The 27,576-nt window shown below is 33.8% G+C and overlaps 25 non-coding genes across 25 annotated transcripts; all 25 read right to left on the bottom strand.

The window, feature by feature from the left end:
* Nucleotides 1-1,132: 1,132 nt before the first annotated feature.
* On the bottom strand, nt 1,133-1,206 carry TRNAT-AGU (transfer RNA threonine (anticodon AGU)). The gene has a single exon. It is a non-coding gene; the product is annotated as a tRNA-Thr (tRNA).
* Nucleotides 1,207-2,262: 1,056 nt separating this feature from the next.
* Nucleotides 2,263-2,336, bottom strand: TRNAT-UGU (transfer RNA threonine (anticodon UGU)). Its single transcript has one exon. It is a non-coding gene; the product is annotated as a tRNA-Thr (tRNA).
* Nucleotides 2,337-3,337: 1,001 nt separating this feature from the next.
* TRNAT-CGU (transfer RNA threonine (anticodon CGU)) lies at nt 3,338-3,411 on the bottom strand. Its single transcript has one exon. It is a non-coding gene; the product is annotated as a tRNA-Thr (tRNA).
* Nucleotides 3,412-4,474: 1,063 nt separating this feature from the next.
* Nucleotides 4,475-4,548, bottom strand: TRNAT-AGU (transfer RNA threonine (anticodon AGU)). The gene has a single exon. It is a non-coding gene; the product is annotated as a tRNA-Thr (tRNA).
* A 208-nt stretch (nt 4,549-4,756) lies between these two features.
* TRNAM-CAU (transfer RNA methionine (anticodon CAU)) lies at nt 4,757-4,830 on the bottom strand. Its single transcript has one exon. It is a non-coding gene; the product is annotated as a tRNA-Met (tRNA).
* Nucleotides 4,831-5,322: 492 nt separating this feature from the next.
* TRNAT-UGU (transfer RNA threonine (anticodon UGU)) lies at nt 5,323-5,396 on the bottom strand. The gene has a single exon. It is a non-coding gene; the product is annotated as a tRNA-Thr (tRNA).
* Nucleotides 5,397-5,605: 209 nt separating this feature from the next.
* On the bottom strand, nt 5,606-5,679 carry TRNAT-UGU (transfer RNA threonine (anticodon UGU)). The gene has a single exon. It is a non-coding gene; the product is annotated as a tRNA-Thr (tRNA).
* A 718-nt stretch (nt 5,680-6,397) lies between these two features.
* TRNAT-AGU (transfer RNA threonine (anticodon AGU)) lies at nt 6,398-6,471 on the bottom strand. Its single transcript has one exon. It is a non-coding gene; the product is annotated as a tRNA-Thr (tRNA).
* Nucleotides 6,472-8,022: 1,551 nt separating this feature from the next.
* TRNAT-AGU (transfer RNA threonine (anticodon AGU)) lies at nt 8,023-8,096 on the bottom strand. The gene has a single exon. It is a non-coding gene; the product is annotated as a tRNA-Thr (tRNA).
* Nucleotides 8,097-9,901: 1,805 nt separating this feature from the next.
* On the bottom strand, nt 9,902-9,975 carry TRNAT-UGU (transfer RNA threonine (anticodon UGU)). The gene has a single exon. It is a non-coding gene; the product is annotated as a tRNA-Thr (tRNA).
* A 1,000-nt stretch (nt 9,976-10,975) lies between these two features.
* TRNAT-AGU (transfer RNA threonine (anticodon AGU)) lies at nt 10,976-11,049 on the bottom strand. Its single transcript has one exon. It is a non-coding gene; the product is annotated as a tRNA-Thr (tRNA).
* Nucleotides 11,050-11,250: 201 nt separating this feature from the next.
* Nucleotides 11,251-11,324, bottom strand: TRNAT-CGU (transfer RNA threonine (anticodon CGU)). The gene has a single exon. It is a non-coding gene; the product is annotated as a tRNA-Thr (tRNA).
* A 1,630-nt stretch (nt 11,325-12,954) lies between these two features.
* On the bottom strand, nt 12,955-13,028 carry TRNAT-UGU (transfer RNA threonine (anticodon UGU)). The gene has a single exon. It is a non-coding gene; the product is annotated as a tRNA-Thr (tRNA).
* Nucleotides 13,029-14,028: 1,000 nt separating this feature from the next.
* Nucleotides 14,029-14,102, bottom strand: TRNAT-AGU (transfer RNA threonine (anticodon AGU)). The gene has a single exon. It is a non-coding gene; the product is annotated as a tRNA-Thr (tRNA).
* A 201-nt stretch (nt 14,103-14,303) lies between these two features.
* TRNAT-CGU (transfer RNA threonine (anticodon CGU)) lies at nt 14,304-14,377 on the bottom strand. Its single transcript has one exon. It is a non-coding gene; the product is annotated as a tRNA-Thr (tRNA).
* Nucleotides 14,378-15,441: 1,064 nt separating this feature from the next.
* Nucleotides 15,442-15,515, bottom strand: TRNAT-AGU (transfer RNA threonine (anticodon AGU)). The gene has a single exon. It is a non-coding gene; the product is annotated as a tRNA-Thr (tRNA).
* A 774-nt stretch (nt 15,516-16,289) lies between these two features.
* On the bottom strand, nt 16,290-16,363 carry TRNAT-UGU (transfer RNA threonine (anticodon UGU)). Its single transcript has one exon. It is a non-coding gene; the product is annotated as a tRNA-Thr (tRNA).
* Nucleotides 16,364-16,571: 208 nt separating this feature from the next.
* TRNAT-UGU (transfer RNA threonine (anticodon UGU)) lies at nt 16,572-16,645 on the bottom strand. The gene has a single exon. It is a non-coding gene; the product is annotated as a tRNA-Thr (tRNA).
* A 717-nt stretch (nt 16,646-17,362) lies between these two features.
* On the bottom strand, nt 17,363-17,436 carry TRNAT-AGU (transfer RNA threonine (anticodon AGU)). Its single transcript has one exon. It is a non-coding gene; the product is annotated as a tRNA-Thr (tRNA).
* Nucleotides 17,437-17,646: 210 nt separating this feature from the next.
* Nucleotides 17,647-17,720, bottom strand: TRNAT-CGU (transfer RNA threonine (anticodon CGU)). The gene has a single exon. It is a non-coding gene; the product is annotated as a tRNA-Thr (tRNA).
* A 1,064-nt stretch (nt 17,721-18,784) lies between these two features.
* Nucleotides 18,785-18,858, bottom strand: TRNAT-AGU (transfer RNA threonine (anticodon AGU)). The gene has a single exon. It is a non-coding gene; the product is annotated as a tRNA-Thr (tRNA).
* A 774-nt stretch (nt 18,859-19,632) lies between these two features.
* Nucleotides 19,633-19,706, bottom strand: TRNAT-UGU (transfer RNA threonine (anticodon UGU)). Its single transcript has one exon. It is a non-coding gene; the product is annotated as a tRNA-Thr (tRNA).
* A 208-nt stretch (nt 19,707-19,914) lies between these two features.
* On the bottom strand, nt 19,915-19,988 carry TRNAT-UGU (transfer RNA threonine (anticodon UGU)). The gene has a single exon. It is a non-coding gene; the product is annotated as a tRNA-Thr (tRNA).
* Nucleotides 19,989-20,988: 1,000 nt separating this feature from the next.
* Nucleotides 20,989-21,062, bottom strand: TRNAT-CGU (transfer RNA threonine (anticodon CGU)). Its single transcript has one exon. It is a non-coding gene; the product is annotated as a tRNA-Thr (tRNA).
* Nucleotides 21,063-22,126: 1,064 nt separating this feature from the next.
* TRNAT-CGU (transfer RNA threonine (anticodon CGU)) lies at nt 22,127-22,200 on the bottom strand. The gene has a single exon. It is a non-coding gene; the product is annotated as a tRNA-Thr (tRNA).
* Between the last annotated feature and the right edge of the window lie 5,376 nt (nt 22,201-27,576).

The following is a 27,576-nucleotide window of genomic DNA, read 5'->3' on the forward strand; positions in this document are numbered from 1 at the left end:
ATTTTGAGAAGGCACTGCTGAGATTCGAACTCAGGATCTCCTGTTTACTAGACAGGTGCTTTATAATTTTTTTATATAAATTAAATATGACAGATTTAGAGAAGGCACTGCTGAAATTCGAACTCAGGATCTCCTGTTTACTAGACAGGCGCTTTAACCAACTAACCACAGCGCCTTGTTGTACCATTTTTTTTTTGGTCTCAGAGGCTGATATAGAATGAAAAATTAAGAAAAAAAACATTCTATATCATTTATATTTTAACATTCAATCAACAACTTATATTATCATATAATTTAACACACATTATAATTATCCAGCTTTGTGTTTTAGAGACCTTTATAATTTTTTTTAATTAAATTAAATATGACAGATTTAGAGAAGGCACTGCTGAGATTCGAACTCAGGATCTCCTGTTTACTAGACAGGCGCTTTATAATTTTTTAATATAAATTAAATATGACAGATTTAGAGAAGGCACTGCTGAGATTTGAACTCAGGATCTCCTGTTTACTAGACAGGCACTTTAACCAATTAAGCCACAGCACCTTGTTGTACCATTTGTTTTTTTTTGGTCTCAGAGGCTGATATAGCATGAAAAATTAAGAAAAAAAACATTCTATATCATTTATATTTTAACATTCAATCAACAACTTATATTATCATGTAATTTAACACACATTATAATTATCCAGCTTTGTGTTTTAGAGACCTTTATAATTTTTTTTATATAAATTAAATATGACAGATTTAGAGAAGGCACTGCTGAGATTCGAACTCAGGATCTCCTGTATACTAGACAGGTGCTTTATAATTTTTTTATATAAATTAAATTGGAGAGATTTAGAGAAGGCACTGCTCAGATTCGAACTCAGGATCTCCTGTTTACTAGACAGGCGCTTTAACCAACTAAGCCACAGCGCCTTGTTGTACCATTTTTTTTTTTTGGTCTCAGAGGCTGATATAGCATGAAAAATTAAGAAAAAAAAACATTCTATATCATTTATATTTTAACATCCAATCAACAACTTATATTATCATGTAATTTAACACACATTATAATTATCCAGCTTTGTGTTTTTAGAGACCTTTATAATTTTTTTTTATATAAATTAAATATGACAGATTTAGAGAAGGCACTGCTGAGATTCGAACTCAGGATCTCCTGTTTACTAGACAGGCGCTTTAACCAACTAAGCCACAGCGCCCTGTAGTAGAATTTTTTTTTTGGTCTCAGAGGCTGATATAGCATGAAAAATTAAGAAAAAAAACACATTCTATATCATTTATATTTTACATCCAATCAACAACTTATATTATCATGTAATTTAACACACATTATAATTATCCAGCTTTGTGTTTTAGATACCTTTATAATTTTTTTTATATCAATTTAATAATTCACAAATTTAGAGAAGGCACTGCTGAGATTCGAACTCAGGATCTCCTGTCTACGAGACTGGCACTTTAACCAACTAAGCCACAGCGCCTTGTTGTACCATTTGTTTTTTTTGGTCTCAGAGGCTGATATAGCATGAAATATTAAGAAAAGAAAACACATTCTATATCATTTATATTTTAACATCCAATCAACAACTTATATTATCATGTAATTTAACACACATTGTAATTATCCAGCTTTGTGTTTTAGAGACCTTTATAATTTTTTTATATCAATCAAATATAACAGATACAGAGAAGGCACTGCTGAGATCCGAACTCAGGATCTCATGTTTACAAGACAGGCGCTTTAACCAACTAAGCCACAGCGGCCTGAAATAGCAATTGTTGTTTTTTGGTCTCAGAGGCTGATATAGCATGAAAAATTAAGAAAAAAAACACATTCTATATCATTTATATTTTAACATCCAATCAACAACTTATATTATCATGTAATTTAACACACATTATAATTATCCAGCTTTGTGTTTTAGAGACCTTTATAATTTTTTTATATCAATCAAATATAACAGATATAGAGAAGGCACTGCTGAGATTCGAACTCAGGATCTCCTGTTTACAAGACAGGCGCTTTAACCTACTAAGCCACAGCGCCCTGAAATAGCATTTGTTTTTTTTGGTCTCAGAGGCTGATATAGCATGAAAAATTAAGAAAAAAAACACATTCTATATCATTTATATTTTAACATCCAATCAACAACTTATATTATCATGTAATTTAACACACATTATAATTATCCAGCTTTGTGTTTTAGAGACCTTTATAATTTTTTTATATCAATCAAATATAACAGATATAGAGAAGGCACTGCTGAGATTCGAACTCAGGATCTCCTGTTTACAAGACAGGCGCTTTAACCAACTAAGCCACAGCGCCCTGTAGTAGCATTTGTTTTTTTGGTCTCAGAGGCTGATATAGCATGAAAAATTAAGAAAAAAAACACATTTTATATCATTTATATTTTAACATCCAATCAACAACTTATATTATCATGTAATTTAACACACATTATAATTATCCAGCTTTGTGTTTTTAGAGACCTTAATAATTTTTTTTATATCAATTTAATAATTGACAGATTTAGAGAAGGCACTGCTGAGATTCGAACTCAGGATCTCCTTTTTACGAGACAGGCACTTTAACCAACTAAGCCACAGCGCCTTGTTGTACCATTTGTTTTTTTTGGTCTCAGAGGCTGATATAGCATGAAAAATTAAGAAAAAAAACACATTCTAGGCACTTATACACTTAAAGATAAAAGCAATAGGGAAAATGCTGTCAATTGGATTAAAATATGACAGATTTAGAGAAGGCTCTGTTGTGATTCAAACTTAGGATCTCCTGTTTACTAGACAGGCGCTTTAACCAACTAAGCCACAGCGCCTTGTTGTACCATTTGTTTTTTTGGTCTCAGAGGCTGATATAGCATGAAAAATTAAGAAAAAAAAAACATTCTATATCATTTATATTTTAACATCCAATCAACAACTTATATTATCATGTAATTTAACACACATTATAATTATCCAGCTTTGTGTTTTTAGAGACCTTTATAATTTTTTTTATATAAATTAAATATGATAGATTTAGAGAAAGCACTGCTGAGATTCGAACTCAGGATCTCCTGTTTACTAGACAGGCGCTTTAACCAACTAAGCCACAGGGCCCTGTAGTAACATTAGTTTTTTTTGGTCTCAGAGGCTGATATAGCATGAAAAATTAAGAAAAAAAACACATTTTATATCATTTATATTTTAACATCCAATCAACAACTTATATTATCATGTAATTTAACACACATTATAATTATCCAGCTTTGTGTTTTAGATACCTTTATAATTTTTTTATATCAATTTAATAATTGACAGATTTAGCGAAGGCACTGCTGAGATTCGAACTCAGGATCTCCTGTTTACGAGACAGGCACTTTAACCAACTAAGCCACAGCGCCTTGTTTTACCATTTGTTTTTTTTTGGTCTCAGAGGCTGATATAGCATGAAAAATTAAGAAAAAAAAACACATTCTATATCATTTATATTTTAACATCCAATCAACAACTTATATTATCATGTAATTTAACACACATTGTTATTATCCAGATTTGTGTTTTAGAGACCTTTATAATTTTTTTATATCAATCAAATATAACAGATATAGAGAAGGCACTGCTGAGATCCGAACTCAGGATCTTATGTTTACGAGACAGGCGCTTTAACCAACTAAGCCACAGCGCCCTGTAGTAGCATTTGTTTTTTTGGTCTCAGAGGCTGATATAGCATGAAAAATTAAGAAAAAAAACACATTCTATATCATTTATATTTTAACATCCAATCAACAACTTATATTATCATGTAATTTAACACACATTATAATTATACAGCTTTGTGTTTTAGAGACCTTTATAATTTTTTTATATCAATCAAATATAACAGATATAGAGAAGGCACTGCTGAGATTCGAACTCAGGATCTCCTGCTTACGAGACAGGCGATTTAACCAACTAAGCCACAGCGCCCTGTAGTAGCATTTGTTTTTTTTGGTCTCAGAGGCTGATATAGCATGAAAAATTAAGAAAAAAAACACATTCTATATCATTTATATTTTAACATCCAATCAACAACTTATATTATCATGTAATTTAACACACATTATAATTATACAGCTTTGTGTTTTTAGAGACCTTTTTAATTTTTTTTATATCAATTTAATAATTGACGGATTTAGAGAAGGCACTGCTGAGATTCGAATTCAGGAACTCCTGTTTACGAGACAGGCACTTTAACCAACTAAGCCACAAAGCCTTGTTGTACCATTTGTTTTTTTTGGTCTCAGAGGCTGATATAGCATGAAAAATTAAGAAAAAAAACACATTCTATATCATTTATATTTTAACATCCAATCAACAACTTATATTATCATGTAATTTAACAAACATTATAATTATCCAGCTTTGTGTTTTTAGAGACCTTTATAAATTTTTTTATATCAATTTAATAATTGACAGATTTAGAGAAGGCACTGCTGAGATTCGAACTCAGGATCTCCTGTTTACTAGACAGGCGCTTTAACCAACTAAGCCACAGCGCCCTGTAGTAGAATTTTTTTTTTGGTCTCAGAGGCTGATATAGCATGAAAAATTAAGAAAAAAAACACATTCTATATCATTTATATTTTACATCCAATCAACAACTTATATTATCATGTAATTTAACACACATTATAATTATCCAGCTTTGTGTTTTAGATACCTTTATAATTTTTTTTATATCAATTTAATAATTCACAAATTTAGAGAAGGCACTGCTGAGATTCGAACTCAGGATCTCCTGTCTATGAGACTGGCACTTTAACCAACTAAGCCACAGCGCCTTGTTGAACCATTTGTTTTTTTTGGTCTCAGAGGCTGATATAGCATGAAATATTAAGAAAAGAAAACACATTCTATATCATTTATATTTTAACATCCAATCAACAACTTATATTATCATGTAATTTAACACACATTGTAATTATCCAGCTTTGTGTTTTAGAGACCTTTATAATTTTTTTATATCAATCAAATATAACAGATACAGGGAAGGAACTGCTGAGATCCGAACTCAGGATCTCATGTTTACAAGACAGGCGCTTTAACCAACTAAGCCACAGCGGCCTGAAATAGCAATTGTTGTTTTTTGGTCTCAGAGGCTGATATAGCATGAAAAATTAAGAAAAAAAACACATTCTATATCATTTATATTTTAACATCCAATCAACAACTTATATTATCATGTAATTTAACACACATTATAATTATCCAGCTTTGTGTTTTAGAGACCTTTATAATTTTTTTATATCAATCAAATATAACAGATATAGAGAAGGCACTGCTGAGATTCGAACTCAGGATCTCCTGTTTACAAGACAGGCGCTTTAACCAACTAAGCCACAGCGCCCTGAAATAGCATTTGTTTTTTTTTGGTCTCAGAGGCTGATATAGCATGAAAAATTAAGAAAAAAAACACATTCTATATCATTTATATTTTAACATCCAATCAACAACTTATATTATCATGTAATTTAACACACATTATAATTATCCAGCTTTGTGTTTTAGAGACCTTTATAATTTTTTTATATCAATCAAATATAACAGATATAGAGAAGGCACTGCTGAGATTCGAACTCAGGATCTCCTGTTTACAAGACAGGCGCTTTAACCAACTAAGCCACAGCGCCCTGTAGTAGCATTTGTTTTTTTGGTCTCAGAGGCTGATATAGCATGAAAAATTAAGAAAAAAAACACATTTTATATCATTTATATTTTAACATCCAATCAACAACTTATATTATCATGTAATTTAACACACATTATAATTATCCAGCTTTGTGTTTTTAGAGACCTTAATAAATTTTTTTTATATCAATTTAATAATTGACAGATTTAGAGAAGGCACTGCTGAGATTCGAACTCAGGATCTCCTTTTTACGAGACAGGCACTTTAACCAACTAAGCCACAGCGCCTTGTTGTACCATTTGTTTTTTTTGGTCTCAGAGGCTGATATAGCATGAAAAATTAAGAAAAAAAACACATTCTAGGCACTTATACACTTAAAGATAAAAGCAATAGGGAAAATGCTGTCAATTGGATTAAAATATGACAGATTTAGAGAAGGCTCTGTTGTGATTCAAACTTAGGATCTCCTGTTTACTAGACAGGCGCTTTAACCAACTAAGCCACAGCGCCTTGTTGTACCATTTGTTTTTTTGGTCTCAGAGGCTGATATAGCATGAAAAATTAAGAAAAAAAAAACATTCTATATCATTTATATTTTAACATCCAATCAACAACTTATATTATCATGTAATTTAACACACATTATAATTATCCAGCTTTGTGTTTTTAGAGACCTTTATAATTTTTTTTATATAAATTAAATATGATAGATTTAGAGAAGGCACTGCTGAGATTCGAACTCAGGATCTCCTGTTTACTAGACAGGCGCTTTAACCAACTAAGCCACAGGGCCCTGTAGTAACATTAGTTTTTTTTGGTCTCAGAGGCTGATATAGCATGAAAAATTAAGAAAAAAAACACATTTTATATCATTTATATTTTAACATCCAATCAACAACTTATATTATCATGTAATTTAACACACATTATTATTATCCAGCTTTGTGTTTTAGAGACCTTTATAAATTTTTTTATATAAATTAAATATGACAGATGTAGAGAAGGCACTGCTGAGATTTGAACTCACGATCTCCTGTTTACTAGACAGGCGCTTTAACCAACTAAGCCACAGCACCTTGTTGTAATATTTGTTTTTTTTGGTCTCAGAGGCTGATATAGCATGAAAAATTAAGAAAAAAAAAATTCTATATCATTTATATTTTAACATTCAATCAACAACTTATATTATCATGTAATTTAACACACATTATAATTATCCAGCTTTGTGTTTTAGAGACCTTTATAATTTTTTTATATCAATCAAATATAACAGATATAGAGAAGGCACTGCTGAGATTCAAACTCAGGATCTCCTGTTTACTAGACAGGCGCTTTAACCAACTAATCCACAGCGCCTTGCTGTACCAGGTGTTTTTTTTGGTCTCAGAGGCTGATATAGCGTGAAAAATTAAGAAAAAAAAAACATTCTATATCATTTATATTTTAATATTCAATCAACAACTTATATTATCATGTAATTTAACACACATTATAATTATCCAGCTTTGTGTTTTAGAGACCTTTATAATTTTTTATATAAAATAAATAAGACAGATTTAGAGAAGGCACTGCTGAGATTTGAACTCAGGATCTCCTGTTTACAAGACAAGCGCTTTAACCAACTAAGTGACAGCACCTTGTTGTACTATTTGTTTTTTTTTGGTCTCAGAGGCTGATATAGCATGAAAAATTAAGAAAAATTAAGAAAAAAATCATTCTATATCATTTACATTTTAACATTCAATCAACAACTTATATTATCATGTAATTTAACACACATTATTATTATCCAGCTTTGTGTTTTAGAGACCTTTATAATTTTTTTTATATAAATTAAATATGACAGATGTAGAGAAGGCACTGCTGAGATTTGAACTCACGATCTCCTGTTTACTAGACAGGCGCTTTAACCAACTAAGCCACAGCACCTTGTTGTACTATTTGTTTTTTTTGGTCTCAGAGGCTAATATAGCATGAAAAATTAAGAAAAAAAACATTCTATATCATTTATATTTTAACATTCAATCAACAACTTATATTATCATGTAATTTAACACACATTATAATTATCCAGCTTTGTGTTTTAGAGACCGTTATAATTAGACAGGCGCTTTAACCAACTAAGCCACAGCGCACTGTTGTACTATTTGTTTTTTTTTTGTCTCAGAGGCTGATATAGCATGAAAAATTAAGAAAAAAAACACATTCTATATCATTTATATTTTAACATCCAATCAACAACTTATATTATCATGTAATTTAACACACATTATAATTATCCAGCTTTGTGTTTTAGAGACCTTTATAATTTTTTTATATCAATCAAATATAACAGATATTGAGAAGGCACTGCTGAGATTCGAACTCAGGATCTCCTGTTTACTAGACAGGTGCTTTAACCAACTAAGCCACAGCGCCTCGTTGTACCAGGTATTTTTTTTTGGTCTCAGAGGCTGATATAGCGTGAAAAATTAAGAAAAAAAAAACATTCTATATCATTTATATTTTAACATTCAATCAACAACTAATATTATCATGAAATTTAACACACATTATAATTATCCAGCTTTGTGTTTTAGAGACCTTTATAATTTTTTTTATTTAAATTAAATATGACAGATTTTGAGAAGGCACTGCTGAGATTCGAACTCAGGATCTCCTGTTTACTAGACAGGTGCTTTATAATTTTTTTATATAAATTAAATATGACAGATTTAGAGAAGGCACTGCTGAAATTCGAACTCAGGATCTCCTGTTTACTAGACAGGCGCTTTAACCAACTAACCACAGCGCCTTGTTGTACCATTTTTTTTTTGGTCTCAGAGGCTGATATAGAATGAAAAATTAAGAAAAAAAACATTCTATATCATTTATATTTTAACATTCAATCAACAACTTATATTATCATATAATTTAACACACATTATAATTATCCAGCTTTGTGTTTTAGAGACCTTTATAATTTTTTTTAATTAAATTAAATATGACAGATTTAGAGAAGGCACTGCTGAGATTCGAACTCAGGATCTCCTGTTTACTAGACAGGCACTTTAACCAATTAAGCCACAGCACCTTGTTGTACCATTTGTTTTTTTTTTGGTCTCAGAGGCTGATATAGCATGAAAAATTAAGAAAAAAAACATTCTATATCATTTATATTTTAACATTCAATCAACAACTTATATTATCATGTAATTTAACACACATTATAATTATCCAGCTTTGTGTTTTAGAGACCTTTATAATTTTTTTTATATAAATTAAATATGACAGATTTAGAGAAGGCACTGCTGAGATTCGAACTCAGGATCTCCTGTATACTAGACAGGTGCTTTATAATTTTTTTATATAAATTAAATTGGAGAGATTTAGAGAAGGCACTGCTCAGATTCGAACTCAGGATCTCCTGTTTACTAGACAGGCGCTTTAACCAACTAAGCCACAGCGCCTTGTTGTACCATTTTTTTTTTTGGTCTCAGAGGCTGATATAGCATGAAAAATTAAGAAAAAAAACATTCTATATCATTTATCTTTTAACATCCAATCAACAACTTATATTATCATGTAATTTAACACACATTATAATTATCCAGCTTTGTGTTTTAGATACCTTTATAATTTTTTTTATATCAATTTAATAATTCACAAATTTAGAGAAGGCACTGCTGAGATTCGAACTCAGGATCTCCTGTCTACGAGACTGGCACTTTAACCAACTAAGCCACAGCGCCTTGTTGTACCATTTGTTTTTTTTGGTCTCAGAGGCTGATATAGCATGAAATATTAAGAAAAGAAAACACATTCTATATCATTTATATTTTAACATCCAATCAACAACTTATATTATCATGTAATTTAACACACATTGTAATTATCCAGCTTTGTGTTTTAGAGACCTTTATAATTTTTTTATATCAATCAAATATAACAGATACAGAGAAGGCACTGCTGAGATCCGAACTCAGGATCTCATGTTTACAAGACAGGCGCTTTAACCAACTAAGCCACAGCGGCCTGAAATAGCAATTGTTGTTTTTTGGTCTCAGAGGCTGATATAGCATGAAAAATTAAGAAAAAAAACACATTCTATATCATTTATATTTTAACATCCAATCAACAACTTATATTATCATGTAATTTAACACACATTATAATTATCCAGCTTTGTGTTTTAGAGACCTTTATAATTTTTTTATATCAATCAAATATAACAGATATAGAGAAGGCACTGCTGAGATTCGAACTCAGGATCTCCTGTTTACAAGACAGGCGCTTTAACCAACTAAGCCACAGCGCCCTGAAATAGCATTTGTTTTTTTTGGTCTCAGAGGCTGATATAGCATGAAAAATTAAGAAAAAAAACACATTCTATATCATTTATATTTTAACATCCAATCAACAACTTATATTATCATGTAATTTAACACACATTATAATTATCCAGCTTTGTGTTTTAGAGACCTTTATAATTTTTTTATATCAATCAAATATAACAGATATAGAGAAGGCACTGCTGAGATTCGAACTCAGGATTTCCTGTTTACAAGACAGGCGCTTTAACCAACTAAGCCACAGCGCCCTGTAGTAGCATTTGTTTTTTTGGTCTCAGAGGCTGATATAGCATGAAAAATTAAGAAAAAAAACACATTTTATATCATTTATATTTTAACATCCAATCAACAACTTATATTATCATGTAATTTAACACACATTATAATTATCCAGCTTTGTGTTTTTAGAGACCTTAATAAATTTTTTTTATATCAATTTAATAATTGACAGATTTAGAGAAGGCACTGCTGAGATTCGAACTCAGGATCTCCTTTTTACGAGACAGGCACTTTAACCAACTAAGCCACAGCGCCTTGTTGTACCATTTGTTTTTTTTGGTCTCAGAGGCTGATATAGCATGAAAAATTAAGAAAAAAAACACATTCTAGGCACTTATACACTTAAAGATAAAAGCAATAGGGAAAATGCTGTCAATTGGATTAAAATATGACAGATTTAGAGAAGGCTCTGTTGTGATTCAAACTTAGGATCTCCTGTTTACTAGACAGGCGCTTTAACCAACTAAGCCACAGCGCCTTGTTGTACCATTTGTTTTTTTGGTCTCAGAGGCTGATATAGCATGAAAAATTAAGAAAAAAAAAACATTCTATATCATTTATATTTTAACATCCAATCAACAACTTATATTATCATGTAATTTAACACACATTATAATTATCCAGCTTTGTTTTTTTAGAGACCTTTATAATTTTTTTTATATAAATTAAATATGATAGATTTAGAGAAGGCACTGCTGAGATTCGAACTCAGGATCTCCTGTTTACTAGACAGGCGCTTTAACCAACTAAGCCACAGGGCCCTGTAGTACCATTAGTTTTTTTTGGTCTCAGAGGCTGATATAGCATGAAAAATTAAGAAAAAAAACACATTTTATATTTTAACATCCAATCAACAACTTATATTATCATGTAATTTAACACACATTATAATTATCCAGCTTTGTGTTTTAGATACCTTTATAATTTTTTTATATCAATTTAATAATTGACAGATTTAGCGAAGGCACTGCTGAGATTCGAACTCAGGATCTCCTGTTTACGAGACAGGCACTTTAACCAACTAAGCCACAGCGCCTTGTTTTACCATTTGTTTTTTTTTGGTCTCAGAGGCTGATATAGCATGAAAAATTAAGAAAAAAAAACACATTCTATATCATTTATATTTTAACATCCAATCAACAACTTATATTATCATGTAATTTAACACACATTGTTATTATCCAGATTTGTGTTTTAGAGACCTTTATAATTTTTTTATATCAATCAAATATAACAGATATAGAGAAGGCACTGCTGAGATCCGAACTCAGGATCTTATGTTTACGAGACAGGCGCTTTAACCAACTAAGCCACAGCGCCCTGTAGTAGCATTTGTTTTTTTTGGTCTCAGAGGCTGATATAGCATGAAAAATTAAGAAAAAAAACACATTCTATATCATTTATATTTTAACATCCAATCAACAACTTATATTATCATGTAATTTAACACACATTATAATTATCCAGCTTTGTGTTTTAGAGACCTTTATAATTTTTTTATATCAATCAAATATAACAGATATAGAGAAGGCACTGCTGAGATTCGAACTCAGGATCTCCTGCTTACGAGACAGGCGATTTAACCAACTAAGCCACAGCGCCCTGTAGTAGCATTTGTTTTTTTTGGTCTCAGAGGCTGATATAGCATGAAAAATTAAGAAAAAAAACACATTCTATATCATTTATATTTTAACATCCAATCAACAACTTATATTATCATGTAATTTAACACACATTATAATTATACAGCTTTGTGTTTTTAGAGACCTTTTTAATTTTTTTTATATCAATTTAATAATTGACGGTTTTAGAGAAGGCACTGCTGAGATTCGAATTCAGGAACTCCTGTTTACGAGACAGGCACTTTAACCAACTAAGCCACAAAGCCTTGTTGTACCATTTGTTTTTTTTGGTCTCAGAGGCTGATATAGCATGAAAAATTAAGAAAAAAAACACATTCTATATCATTTATATTTTAACATCCAATCAACAACTTATATTATCATGTAATTTAACAAACATTATAATTATCCAGCTTTGTGTTTTTAGAGACCTTTATAATTTTTTTTATATCAATTTAATAATTGACAGATTTAGAGAAGGCACTGCTGAGATTCGAACTCAGGATCTCCTGTCTACGAGACTGGCACTTTAACCAACTAAGCCACAGCGCCTTGTTGTACCATTTGTTTTTTTTGGTCTCAGAGGCTGATATAGCATGAAATATTAAGAAAAGAAAAAACATTCTATATCATTTATATTTTAACATCCAATCAACAACTTATATTATCATGTAATTTAACACACATTGTAATTATCCAGCTTTGTGTTTTAGAGACCTTTATAATTTTTTTATATCAATCAAATATAACAGATACAGAGAAGGCACTGCTGAGATCCGAACTCAGGATCTCATGTTTACAAGACAGGCGCTTTAACCAACTAAGCCACAGCGGCCTGAAATAGCAATTGTTGTTTTTTGGTCTCAGAGGCTGATATAGCATGAAAAATTAAGAAAAAAAACACATTCTATATCATTTATATTTTAACATCCAATCAACAACTTATATTATCATGTAATTTAACACACATTATAATTATCCAGCTTTGTGTTTTAGAGACCTTTATAATTTTTTTATATCAATCAAATATAACAGATATAGAGAAGGCACTGCTGAGATTCGAACTCAGGATCTCCTGTTTACAAGACAGGCGCTTTAACCAACTAAGCCACAGCGCCCTGAAATAGCATTTGTTTTTTTTGGTCTCAGAGGCTGATATAGCATGAAAAATTAAGAAAAAAAACACATTCTATATCATTTATATTTTAACATCCAATCAACAACTTATATTATCATGTAATTTAACACACATTATAATTATCCAGCTTTGTGTTTTAGAGACCTTTATAATTTTTTTATATCAATCAAATATAACAGATATAGAGAAGGCACTGCTGAGATTCGAACTCAGGATTTCCTGTTTACAAGACAGGCGCTTTAACCAACTAAGCCACAGCGCCCTGTAGTAGCATTTGTTTTTTTGGTCTCAGAGGCTGATATAGCATGAAAAATTAAGAAAAAAAACACATTTTATATCATTTATATTTTAACATCCAATCAACAACTTATATTATCATGTAATTTAACACACATTATAATTATCCAGCTTTGTGTTTTTAGAGACCTTAATAATTTTTTTTTATATCAATTTAATAATTGACAGATTTAGAGAAGGCACTGCTGAGATTCGAACTCAGGATCTCCTTTTTACGAGACAGGCACTTTAACCAACTAAGCCACAGCGCCTTGTTGTACCATTTGTTTTTTTTGGTCTCAGAGGCTGATATAGCATGAAAAATTAAGAAAAAAAACACATTCTAGGCACTTATACACTTAAAGATAAAAGCAATAGGGAAAATGCTGTCAATTGGATTAAAATATGACAGATTTAGAGAAGGCTCTGTTGTGATTCAAACTTAGGATCTCCTGTTTACTAGACAGGCGCTTTAACCAACTAAGCCACAGCGCCTTGTTGTACCATTTGTTTTTTTGGTCTCAGAGGCTGATATAGCATGAAAAATTAAGAAAAAAAAAACATTCTATATCATTTATATTTTAACATCCAATCAACAACTTATATTATCATGTAATTTAACACACATTATAATTATCCAGCTTTGTTTTTTTAGAGACCTTTATAATTTTTTTTATATAAATTAAATATGATAGATTTAGAGAAGGCACTGCTGAGATTCGAACTCAGGATCTCCTGTTTACTAGACAGGCGCTTTAACCAACTAAGCCACAGGGCCCTGTAGTAACATTAGTTTTTTTTGGTCTCAGAGGCTGATATAGCATGAAAAATTAAGAAAAAAAACACATTTTATATTTTAACATCCAATCAACAACTTATATTATCATGTAATTTAACACACATTATAATTATCCAGCTTTGTGTTTTAGATACCTTTATAATTTTTTTATATCAATTTAATAATTGACAGATTTAGCGAAGGCACTGCTGAGATTCGAACTCAGGATCTCCTGTTTACGAGACAGGCACTTTAACCAACTAAGCCACAGCGCCTTGTTTTACCATTTGTTTTTTTTTGGTCTCAGAGGCTGATATAGCATGAAAAATTAAGAAAAAAAAACACATTCTATATCATTTATATTTTAACATCCAATCAACAACTTATATTATCATGTAATTTAACACACATTGTTATTATCCAGATTTGTGTTTTAGAGACCTTTATAATTTTTTTATATCAATCAAATATAACAGATATAGAGAAGGCACTGCTGAGATCCGAACTCAGGATCTTATGTTTACGAGACAGGCGCTTTAACCAACTAAGCCACATCGCCCTGTAGTAGCATTTGTTTTTTTTGGTCTCAGAGGCTGATATAGCATGAAAAATTAAGAAAAAAAACACATTCTATATCATTTATATTTTAACATCCAATCAACAACTTATATTATCATGTAATTTAACACACATTATAATTATCCAGCTTTGTGTTTTAGAGACCTTTATAATTTTTTTATATCAATCAAATATAACAGATATAGAGAAGGCACTGCTGAGATTCGAACTCAGGATCTCCTGCTTACGAGACAGGCGATTTAACCAACTAAGCCACAGCGCCCTGTAGTAGCATTTGTTTTTTTTGGTCTCAGAGGCTGATATAGCATGAAAAATTAAGAAAAAAAACACATTCTATATCATTTATATTTTAACATCCAATCAACAACTTATATTATCATGTAATTTAACACACATTATAATTATACAGCTTTGTGTTTTTAGAGACCTTTTTAATTTTTTTTATATCAATTTAATAATTGACGGATTTAGAGAAGGCACTGCTGAGATTCGAATTCAGGAACTCCTGTTTACGAGACAGGCACTTTAACCAACTAAGCCACAAAGCCTTGTTGTACCATTTGTTTTTTTTGGTCTCAGAGGCTGATATAGCATGAAAAATTAAGAAAAAAAACACATTCTATATCATTTATATTTTAACATCCAATCAACAACTTATATTATCATGTAATTTAACAAACATTATAATTATCCAGCTTTGTGTTTTTAGAGACCTTTATAATTTTTTTTATATCAATTTAATAATTGACAGATTTAGAGAAGGCACTGCTGAGATTCGAACTCAGGATCTCCTGTTTACTAGACAGGCGCTTTAACCAACTAAGCCACAGCGCCCTGTAGTAGAATTTTTTTTTTGGTCTCAGAGGCTGATATAGCATGAAAAATTAAGAAAAAAAACACATTCTATATCATTTATATTTTACATCCAATCAACAACTTATATTATCATGTAATTTAACACACATTATAATTATCCAGCTTTGTGTTTTAGATACCTTTATAATTTTTTTTATATCAATTTAATAATTCACAAATTTAGAGAAGGCACTGCTGAGATTCGAACTCAGGATCTCCTGTCTACGAGACTGGCACTTTAACCAACTAAGCCACAGCGCCTTGTTGTACCATTTGTTTTTTTTGGTCTCAGAGGCTGATATAGCATGAAATATTAAGAAAAGAAAACACATTCTATATCATTTATATTTTAACATCCAATCAACAACTTATATTATCATGTAATTTAACACACATTGTAATTATCCAGCTTTGTGTTTTAGAGACCTTTATAATTTTTTTATATCAATCAAATATAACAGATACAGAGAAGGCACTGCTGAGATCCGAACTCAGGATCTCATGTTTACAAGACAGGCGCTTTAACCAACTAAGCCACAGCGGCCTGAAATAGCAATTGTTGTTTTTTGGTCTCAGAGGCTGATATAGCATGAAAAATTAAGAAAAAAAACACATTCTATATCATTTATATTTTAACATCCAATCAACAACTTATATTATCATGTAATTTAACACACATTATAATTATCCAGCTTTGTGTTTTAGAGACCTTTATAATTTTTTTATATCAATCAAATATAACAGATATAGAGAAGGCACTGCTGAGATTCGAACTCAGGATCTCCTGTTTACAAGACAGGCGCTTTAACCAACTAAGCCACAGCGCCCTGAAATAGCATTTGTTTTTTTTGGTCTCAGAGGCTGATATAGCATGAAAAATTAAGAAAAAAAACACATTCTATATCATTTATATTTTAACATCCAATCAACAACTTATATTATCATGTAATTTAACACACATTATAATTATCCAGCTTTGTGTTTTAGAGACCTTTATAATTTTTTTATATCAATCAAATATAACAGATATAGAGAAGGCACTGCTGAGATTCGAACTCAGGATCTCCTGTTTACAAGACAGGCGCTTTAACCAACTAAGCCACAGCGCCCTGTAGTAGCATTTGTTTTTTTGGTCTCAGAGGCTGATATAGCATGAAAAATTAAGAAAAAAAACACATTTTATATCATTTATATTTTAACATCCAATCAACAACTTATATTATCATGTAATTTAACACACATTATAATTATCCAGCTTTGTGTTTTTAGAGACCTTAATAATTTTTTTTTATATCAATTTAATAATTGACAGATTTAGAGAAGGCACTGCTGAGATTCGAACTCAGGATCTCCTTTTTACGAGACAGGCACTTTAACCAACTAAGCCACAGCGCCTTGTTGTACCATTTATTTTTTTTGGTCTCAGAGGCTGATATAGCATGAAAAATTAAGAAAAAAAAACACATTCTAGGCACTTATACACTTAAAGATAAAAGCAATAGGGAAAATGCTGTCAATTGGATTAAAATATGACAGATTTAGAGAAGGCTCTGTTGTGATTCAAACTTAGGATCTCCTGTTTACTAGACAGGCGCTTTAACCAACTAAGCCACAGCGCCTTGTTGTACCATTTGTTTTTTTGGTCTCAGAGGCTGATATAGCATGAAAAATTAAGAAAAAAAAACCATTCTATATCATTTATATTTTAACATCCAATCAACAACTTATATTATCATGTAATTTAACACATTATAATTATCCAGCTTTGTGTTTTTAGAGACCTTTATAATTTTTTTTATATAAATTAAATATGATAGATTTAGAGAAGGCACTGCTGAGATTCGAACTCAGGATCTCCTGTTTACTAGACAGGCGCTTTAACCAACTAAGCCACAGGGCCCTGTAGTAACATTAGTTTTTTTTGGTCTCAGAGGCTGATATAGCATGAAAAATTAAGAAAAAAAACACATTTTATATCATTTATATTTTAACATCCAATCAACAACTTATATTATCATGTAATTTAACACACATTATAATTATCCAGCTTTGTGTTTTAGATACCTTTATAATTTTTTTATATCAATTTAATAATTGACAGATTTAGCGAAGGCACTGCTGAGATTCGAACTCAGGATCTCCTGTTTACGAGACAGGCACTTTAACCAACTAAGCCACAGCGCCTTGTTTTACCATTTGTTTTTTTTTGGTCTCAGAGGCTGATATAGCATGAAAAATTAAGAAAAAAAAACACATTCTATATCATTTATATTTTAACATCCAATCAACAACTTATATTATCATGTAATTTAACACACATTGTTATTATCCAGATTTGTGTTTTAGAGACCTTTATAATTTTTTTATATCAATCAAATATAACAGATATAGAGAAGGCACTGCTGAGATCCGAACTCAGGATCTCCTGTTTACGAGACAGGCGCTTTAACCAACTAAGCCACAGCGCCCTGTAGTAGCATTTGTTTTTTTTGGTCTCAGAGGCTGATATAGCATGAAAAATTAAGAAAAAAAACACATTCTATATCATTTATATTTTAACATCCAATCAACAACTTATATTATCATGTAATTTAACACACATTATAATTATCCAGCTTTGTGTTTTAGAGACCTTTATAATTTTTTTATATCAATCAAATATAACAGATATAGAGAAGGCACTGCTGAGATTCGAACTCAGGATCTCCTGCTTACGAGACAGGCGATTTAACCAACTAAGCCACAGCGCCCTGTAGTAGCATTTGTTTTTTTTGGTCTCAGAGGCTGATATAGCATGAAAAATTAAGAAAAAAAACACATTCTATATCATTTATATTTTAACATCCAATCAACAACTTATATTATCATGTAATTTAACACACATTATAATTATACAGCTTTGTGTTTTTAGAGACCTTTTTAATTTTTTTTATATCAATTTAATAATTGACGGATTTAGAGAAGGCACTGCTGAGATTCGAATTCAGGAACTCCTGTTTACGAGACAGGCACTTTAACCAACTAAGCCACAAAGCCTTGTTGTACCATTTGTTTTTTTTGGTCTCAGAGGCTGATATAGCATGAAAAATTAAGAAAAAAAACACATTCTATATCATTTATATTTTAACATCCAATCAACAACTTATATTATCATGTAATTTAACAAACATTATAATTATCCAGCTTTGTGTTTTTAGAGACCTTTATAATTTTTTTTATATCAATTTAATAATTGACAGATTTAGAGAAGGCACTGCTGAGATTCGAACTCAGGATCTCCTGTTTACTAGACAGGCGCTTTAACCAACTAAGCCACAGCGCCCTGTAGTAGAATTTTTTTTTTGGTCTCAGAGGCTGGTATAGCATGAAAAATTAAGAAAAAAAACACATTCTATATCATTTATATTTTACATCCAATCAACAACTTATATTATCATGTAATTTAACACACATTATAATTATCCAGCTTTGTGTTTTAGATACCTTTATAATTTTTTTTATATCAATTTAATAATTCACAAATTTAGAGAAGGCACTGCTGAGATTCGAACTCAGGATCTCCTGTCTACGAGACTGGCACTTTAACCAACTAAGCCACAGCGCCTTGTTGTACCATTTGTTTTTTTTGGTCTCAGAGGCTGATATAGCATGAAATATTAAGAAAAGAAAACACATTCTATATCATTTATATTTTAACATCCAATCAACAACTTATATTATCATGTAATTTAACACACATTGTAATTATCCAGCTTTGTGTTTTAGAGACCTTTATAATTTTTTTATATCAATCAAATATAACAGATACAGAGAAGGCACTGCTGAGATCCGAACTCAGGATCTCATGTTTACAAGACAGGCGCTTTAACCAACTAAGCCACAGCGGCCTGAAATAGCAATTGTTGTTTTTTGGTCTCAGAGGCTGATATAGCATGAAAAATTAAGAAAAAAAACACATTCTATATCATTTATATTTTAACATCCAATCAACAACTTATATTATCATGTAATTTAACACACATTATAATTATCCAGCTTTGTGTTTTAGAGACCTTTATAATTTTTTTATATCAATCAAATATAACAGATATAGAGAAGGCACTGCTGAGATTCGAACTCAGGATCTCCTGTTTACAAGACAGGCGCTTTAACCAACTAAGCCACAGCGCCCTGAAATAGCATTTGTTTTTTTTGGTCTCAGAGGCTGATATAGCATGAAAAATTAAGAAAAAAAACACATTCTATATCATTTATATTTTAACATCCAATCAACAACTTATATTATCATGTAATTTAACACACATTATAATTATCCAGCTTTGTGTTTTAGAGACCTTTATAATTTTTTTATATCAATCAAATATAACAGATATAGAGAAGGCACTGCTGAGATTCGAACTCAGGATCTCCTGTTTACAAGACAGGCGCTTTAACCAACTAAGCCACAGCGCCCTGTAGTAGCATTTGTTTTTTTGGTCTCAGAGGCTGATATAGCATGAAAAATTAAGAAAAAAAACACATTTTATATCATTTATATTTTAACATCCAATCAACAACTTATATTATCATGTAATTTAACACACATTATAATTATCCAGCTTTGTGTTTTTAGAGACCTTAATAATTTTTTTTTATATCAATTTAATAATTGACAGATTTAGAGAAGGCACTGCTGAGATTCGAACTCAGGATCTCCTTTTTACGAGACAGGCACTTTAACCAACTAAGCCACAGCGCCTTGTTGTACCATTTGTTTTTTTTGGTCTCAGAGGCTGATATAGCATGAAAAATTAAGAAAAAAAACACATTCTAGGCACTTATACACTTAAAGATAAAAGCAATAGGGAAAATGCTGTCAATTGGATTAAAATATGACAGATTTAGAGAAGGCTCTGTTGTGATTCAAACTTAGGATCTCCTGTTTACTAGACAGGCGCATTAACCAACTAAGCCACAGCGCCTTGTTGTACCATTTGTTTTTTTGGTCTCAGAGGCTGATATAGCATGAAAAATTAAGAAAAAAAAACCATTCTATATCATTTATATTTTAACATCCAATCAACAACTTATATTATCATGTAATTTAACACATTATAATTATCCAGCTTTGTGTTTTTAGAGACCTTTATAATTTTTTTTATATAAATTAAATATGATAGATTTAGAGAAGGCACTGCTGAGATTCGAACTCAGGATCTCCTGTTTACTAGACAGGCGCTTTAACCAACTAAGCCACAGGGCCCTGTAGTAACATTAGTTTTTTTTGGTCTCAGAGGCTGATATAGCATGAAAAATTAAGAAAAAAAACACATTTTATATCATTTATATTTTAACATCCAATCAACAACTTATATTATCATGTAATTTAACACACATTATAATTATCCAGCTTTGTGTTTTAGATACCTTTATAATTTTTTTATATCAATTTAATAATTGACAGATTTAGCGAAGGCACTGCTGAGATTCGAACTCAGGATCTCCTGTTTACGAGACAGGCACTTTAACCAACTAAGCCACAGCGCCTTGTTTTACCATTTGTTTTTTTTTGGTCTCAGAGGCTGATATAGCATGAAAAATTAAGAAAAAAAAACACATTCTATATCATTTATATTTTAACATCCAATCAACAACTTATATTATCATGTAATTTAACACACATTGTTATTATCCAGATTTGTGTTTTAGAGACCTTTATAATTTTTTTATATCAATCAAATATAACAGATATAGAGAAGGCACTGCTGAGATCCGAACTCAGGATCTTATGTTTACGAGACAGGCGCTTTAACCAACTAAGCCACAGCGCCCTGTAGTAGCATTTGTTTTTTTTGGTCTCAGAGGCTGATATAGCATGAAAAATTAAGAAAAAAAACACATTCTATATCATTTATATTTTAACATCCAATCAACAACTTATATTATCATGTAATTTAACACACATTATAATTATCCAGCTTTGTGTTTTAGAGACCTTTATAATTTTTTTATATCAATCAAATATAACAGATATAGAGAAGGCACTGCTGAGATTCGAACTCAGGATCTCCTGCTTACGAGACAGGCGATTTAACCAACTAAGCCACAGCGCCCTGTAGTAGCATTTGTTTTTTTTGGTCTCAGAGGCTGATATAGCATGAAAAATTAAGAAAAAAAACACATTCTATATCATTTATATTTTAACATCCAATCAACAACTTATATTATCATGTAATTTAACACACATTATAATTATACAGCTTTGTGTTTTTAGAGACCTTTTTAATTTTTTTTATATCAATTTAATAATTGACGGATTTAGAGAAGGCACTGCTGAGATTCGAATTCAGGAACTCCTGTTTACGAGACAGGCACTTTAACCAACTAAGCCACAAAGCCTTGTTGTACCATTTGTTTTTTTTGGTCTCAGAGGCTGATATAGCATGAAAAATTAAGAAAAAAAACACATTCTATATCATTTATATTTTAACATCCAATCAACAACTTATATTATCATGTAATTTAACAAACATTATAATTATCCAGCTTTGTGTTTTTAGAGACCTTTATAATTTTTTTTATATCAATTTAATAATTGACAGATTTAGAGAAGGCACTGCTGAGATTCGAACTCAGGATCTCCTGTTTACGAGACAGGCACTTTAACCAACTAAGCCACAGCGCCTTGTTGTACCATTTGTTTTTTTTTTGGTCTCAGAGGCTGATATAGCATGAAAAATTAAGAAAAAAAAAACACATTCTAGGCACTTAAATTAAACTACTGCATACCTAAGTGTTAACTTCTCAAGAAACAGCCTACTCTTACCCCACTAAGCTGTGTTTTATAAAGCCTCCCCGCTCCCGCCTTGCGCTCTGGCCAGCAGGAGCCACTGTCCCATATATTTTAGGCTGATGAGTTAATTTGTGTGTTGACTTCATTTTATCTGGCTGAACCCCCCCTTTGGACTCCCCCTTTCCGGCCTGCTAACGCGGGCTGGTCACTTCCACTCTCCTTTTCCCCTTCCTTTGGGTCATACCCCTCTTTCCCTGAGTCCAAAGGGGACGCCTTTCTCAAGGTATATAGCGACCTCTCATACTAAGTAAAGGGTTATTTGCATAAAGCGCCCACCTGGCCTCCTTCTCCACCTGAGTTGGCTTTTTCTGATTGAAATTGCGTTCCGTAGGGTAGCATTCTGCCCATAAGCGCCGCTATGGGGAGATAGAGGTCCAGATGGCCGCCGAGCCCTACTCCGTTATGTAATACTATTGTGCATATGTAATTTCTCCTTTTCAGTCTGTTAGCCTGTTGGGCCCACAAGTTTCCCTAACACCTCTAATTCAAGCTCATCTGCTGAGTACATGGTACTCACCTCTCCTATGAAAATACCTCACACTGCCAGGAGACACCAGAAAACTCCAGGGCCAGCTAAGAAAACGGTCCTGGACCATTTCAACCTCCTAAAGACCAGAATGAAGACTCCAATGAGGGTCTGAGCGACTCTGAATCTCTGGGGGATAGTTTCCAACCTGATCTTATGCCACCTGTTAGGCCACAACACTTAATTACGGAGGCAACCCTTAAAAAAATGTTTGCAAACCAAACTCTCTCCATAACTAAAGAAATTCAGCGAAACCACGCTGAACTCCGCAAGGACATTTCGGAGATTGGCGACAGGGTGGACTCTCTTGAAAGAAAACAGGACGATCTTGCCACCGACCATACAAACTTGCTCTCCTACTCAGAATCTCTTGCGGAACAGATTAGTCAGCTGGAGTTCAAACTTGCTGATGTAGAGGACAGGGCACGCAGAAACAACATCAGATTTCGAGGAGTACCTGAGGATATCCAACCTGCCGAGATTCAAAACTTCCTGAAAGATCTCTTCAAAGAATTACTAGGCCCAACAGAGGGGCTGACTGACACCATGGAAAGAGCTCATAGAGCCCTGTGTCCTAGAACTGTCTCTCAGGAGAAACCGAGAGACGTCATAGTCTGCTTCCACAGTTTTCTCTTCAAGGACAGACTTATGCAGGCTGCTTTTCGGAGGCCACAGATCTCAGAGCGATTTAAGGAAATTCAGCTGCTGCCTGACCTGTCCGCTCACACTCTGCAACACCGCAGATACTTCCAGCCAGTTACGCTGATCCTTCGCAGGGAAAATATTAAATACAGGTGGGGCTACCCTACCAAACTGATAATAACAAGGGACAACAAAACATTCACAGTGACAACGCTCACGCAAGGGACTTCTCTCCTTGGTCAATGGGGTCTTATGCCGGAGGATCCTAAGGGACCTCCCGCTGCACAATCTAAGCTAAGAGTCACGGCTCCTGAATGGTCTGTTAAGGACCAAAGGTCAAAGAGGATGAGAATGCAACAGCCTATGGATACAACCCAACCTGATCCTCTGTCCTCCTGAATTTAGAGCTTATTTATGCTTTCACACCACAGGCCTGACATGATTAAAAATGCCTATCCGTACTACTCTTCCTTTTTGTTGTTATGCTAACGTGTCACGGAGTAGGGTTCGTACTTTTTGAAATATGTAATTTTCTAATTATATGTACATGGTCTCATTTTATTGTTTCATGTTAGACCTCTGTGTTCATATTGCTTGTTAGGTTTTTGTTGCGCCCTACTCGGGGCCCACAGGTTGACAATTATTTGCACTTTAGTTTACCCTCCCACTACTTATTCATTTAGTTAATGGAGTGGGGCTGGACCTTCCGGCTCCTCCACCCATACACTTGTTCTTAGCTCCACCCCCTATAGGTTAACCCACACCAGGGTTCCACCTAGGTGGGCTATTTCCACCTGTACTGTCGGTACATTCCTGCCTTACGTGCTGATTGACTTCCCTTCCTCCCTTCCCACCCTGTACGTAATACATCCCAGGTCTTTGACTTACGCCCCCTAGACACCCCATCCGCCCCTGATCACTCACTCCACAGGGTTAGAAACAGAACATGAACCGTCTACGAGTCTGCACACATAACTCTAGAGGTTTAAACTCTCCCTTCAAGCGGAGCTTACTTACTCGTATGCTCAATCACCACAACCCCGACGTTGTATTCCTGCAAGAAACGCACTGGTTGACTGACACTCCCCATAGATTTCACTCTCGCTCATACACGACTATAGAGTGCTCTTCATTTTCAAAGAAAGCAAGAGGGACTGCAGTCATGATACACAGGAGGGTAGCTTATGAGGAAATCCAGGTGCTAAAGGACCCCCAGGCTAGGTTCACTATAGTAGTCTGCAAGCTCGATCATGTCACTCACACCCTAGTTTCGGTTTACTTGCCCAACTCTCATCAGCCTACATGTCTTAGGAAAATACTGAGATTGATTGATCAATACAAACAGGGTAGGGTCATAATAGCAGGGGACTATAACATGATCTGGGACACTAAATTAGATCGCAAGACGGTATCCCCCTCTAAGACCTCCTCCCAACTAACTCTTCTCTCCACATGCTTTAAATCTATCATGTCTGAATTTGGGTACTATGACATTTGGAGATCGTTACACACTACAGAAAGAGACTTCACCCACTTCTCCCAGGCACACAAAACCTACTCCAGACTGGACCATATCTTTTGCTCGGCGATGACCTTAGACTCAGTACTCCAATCTAATATCCCTCTTTGCTCTTGGTCAGACCATGACCCAGTTCTGGCGGACCTACACACCAGTGACCCTTGTCTTCATAAAAGCAAGTGGTCTCTTCCGCGCAATATCCTAGCAGACATCCCCTTCAGGGAAGAGTTACGTAGAGATCTTACAGAACTTATCCAACTTAACGACAATGGACAGACAACGGACGATACACTCTGGGGAGCGGTTAAGGCGGTGTCTAGAGGCTATATCATCCGTAAGCAAGCCCGACTTAGGAAATTGGCCGGACTTACTCTAGCCCAAGCTCACTGTAAACTCAGGCAACTGGAGACCGCTAACAGAGTCAACATCACAGATACACTAACCTCCCAGATTTCAGCCGTGCGCTCACATATTAACCTTCTAGAGCTGCGCCGCACCCAAGAGAACCTCACAAAACTTAAGCAATTATTTTACTATAAAGGCAACAGGGCAGATACTATGTTAGCACACAAATTGCGCCAGCGGACTAGCTCTTCTCGCATACACCAAATTGTATACAACAATAAGACACACAGACTTCCCTCACAGATAGGAGACTGTTTCTCAGACTATTACTCCAAACTCTATAATCTTTAGAGCACTGAAATTCAAGCCCCCGCCTCCACACAACAGATTAGACAATTCCTTGATTCACTAAATCTTCCGACTCTAACTATGGAACAACAAGAGTCTCTGACTAACCCTTTTACTCAGCTTGAACTCAAGCAGGTCATTCAACGTCTCAAACCCCTTAAGGCCCCTGGCCCAGATGGATTTCCCGCACAGTTCTACAAAACCTACAGTCAAGAACTGATACCGTTGCTCCTCAGGTTCTTTAACACAGCCAGGCAAGAAGGCAAATTTAAGCAAGAATTCTTAGAGGCCGAGATCGTTATGATCCCCAAGCCAAACAAAGACCCCTCATTTTGTCCCAACTATAGGCCTATCTCGCTTATAAACGTGGAAATTAAAATCTACTCCAAGCTTCTGGCCAACCGAATCTGTAAACTTCTGCCCATCTTGGTCAACCCAGACCAAGTAGGGTTTATCCACAACCGCGAGGGCCCAGATAATACTAGACGCCTTATCAATATAGTCTGCGAATCCACGAGAATGAACAAACCTTTCTCGGTCATCTCCTTAGATGCCGAGAAGGCTTTTGACAGAGTCAGATGGAGCTACCTTTGGGAGACTCTCATTGCCTTCAAATTTCCCTCTGACATTTGTCTCGCGATTCAAGCCCTATACTCCTGCCCCACAGCAGTGGTCAGGGGGGTAGGGTTTCATACAACCCCATTTCCCATCTTTAATGGTACGAGGCAGGGTTGTCCACTCTCCCCGCTCCTGTTTGCTCTGGCAATTGAGCCACTCGCTGAAACTATATGCACCGATAAGGGCCTGGTGGGAATTACACTCTCTGGCTCCAAACACAACATTGCCCTATTTGCAGACAATGTTACTGTGTTCTCTGCAGACCCACTTAGCACAATCCCTAGACTCTTGGAAATACTTGAGACCTTTGGCTCTCTATCTTTTTATAAGCTTAATGCCCCCAAAACAGAAATCTATTGGTGGGGTTTCCCCCAAACCTATGTCACGACCCTTCAAGAGCAGTTTGATTTTAAATGGTCTAATAAATGGATTACCCATCTTGGAGTTAAAATCTCTAATGACTTGAAGCAGATGGTCAAGGATAACTACCTTCCCCTGCTGACGGATTTGCGCGCATTGAAAAACGTTTGGGACCATAAGAACATCTCTTGGATGGGTCGTATAGCTTCCCTTAAAATGTCGTTCCTCCCCCGGCTCACCTATCTGTTTAGATGTCTCCCGATTAGGATGCCCTCTCACCTTTTGCTACAATTCCAAAGTGAGTGTACAAAATTTATCTGGCAGAATAAAACTCCCAGAATAGCCCACAAAATCCTACAGTTTCCAGTTCAGCTGGGGGGTCTGGCTTCCCCATCTATAGTTAAGTACTATGAGGGAGCCATGCTCACGCATATTTCCCAATGGGGAGTGCTTCATTCACAAGACAGGTGGAGAGATATTGAACAAGCCTCCTTACCCTTTGATATTTATCTAAAATACCTAATCTGGACTCCGGTCCATAGTAGGAGAACCCTGAACATTCTCAATTTCATAGTCCTGGAGTGCTTAGCAATATGGGACAAGATTAGGCATCGCAAATTGATTGCGCCACACCCCTCCCCGATCACTTCTGTCTCAGGTCTTCTCACAGGCCTTGCAGAAACGCACCCCAACACGTGGGCCCGGATAGGTGTAAAACAAGTGTCAGACTTCTGGTCAGGGTCCAGCGGGGACGGATATATCTCGTTGTCTAAGGACAACCCTCGGGAAGACATTCCGCCCTACCTCCATTTCGAACTTACTAGGATCAAGAGTTTCCTATCTAGTTGGG

Source organism: Bombina bombina, chromosome 2, assembly GCF_027579735.1.
Source record: "Bombina bombina isolate aBomBom1 chromosome 2, aBomBom1.pri, whole genome shotgun sequence".
NCBI lineage: Eukaryota > Metazoa > Chordata > Amphibia > Anura > Bombinatoridae > Bombina > Bombina bombina.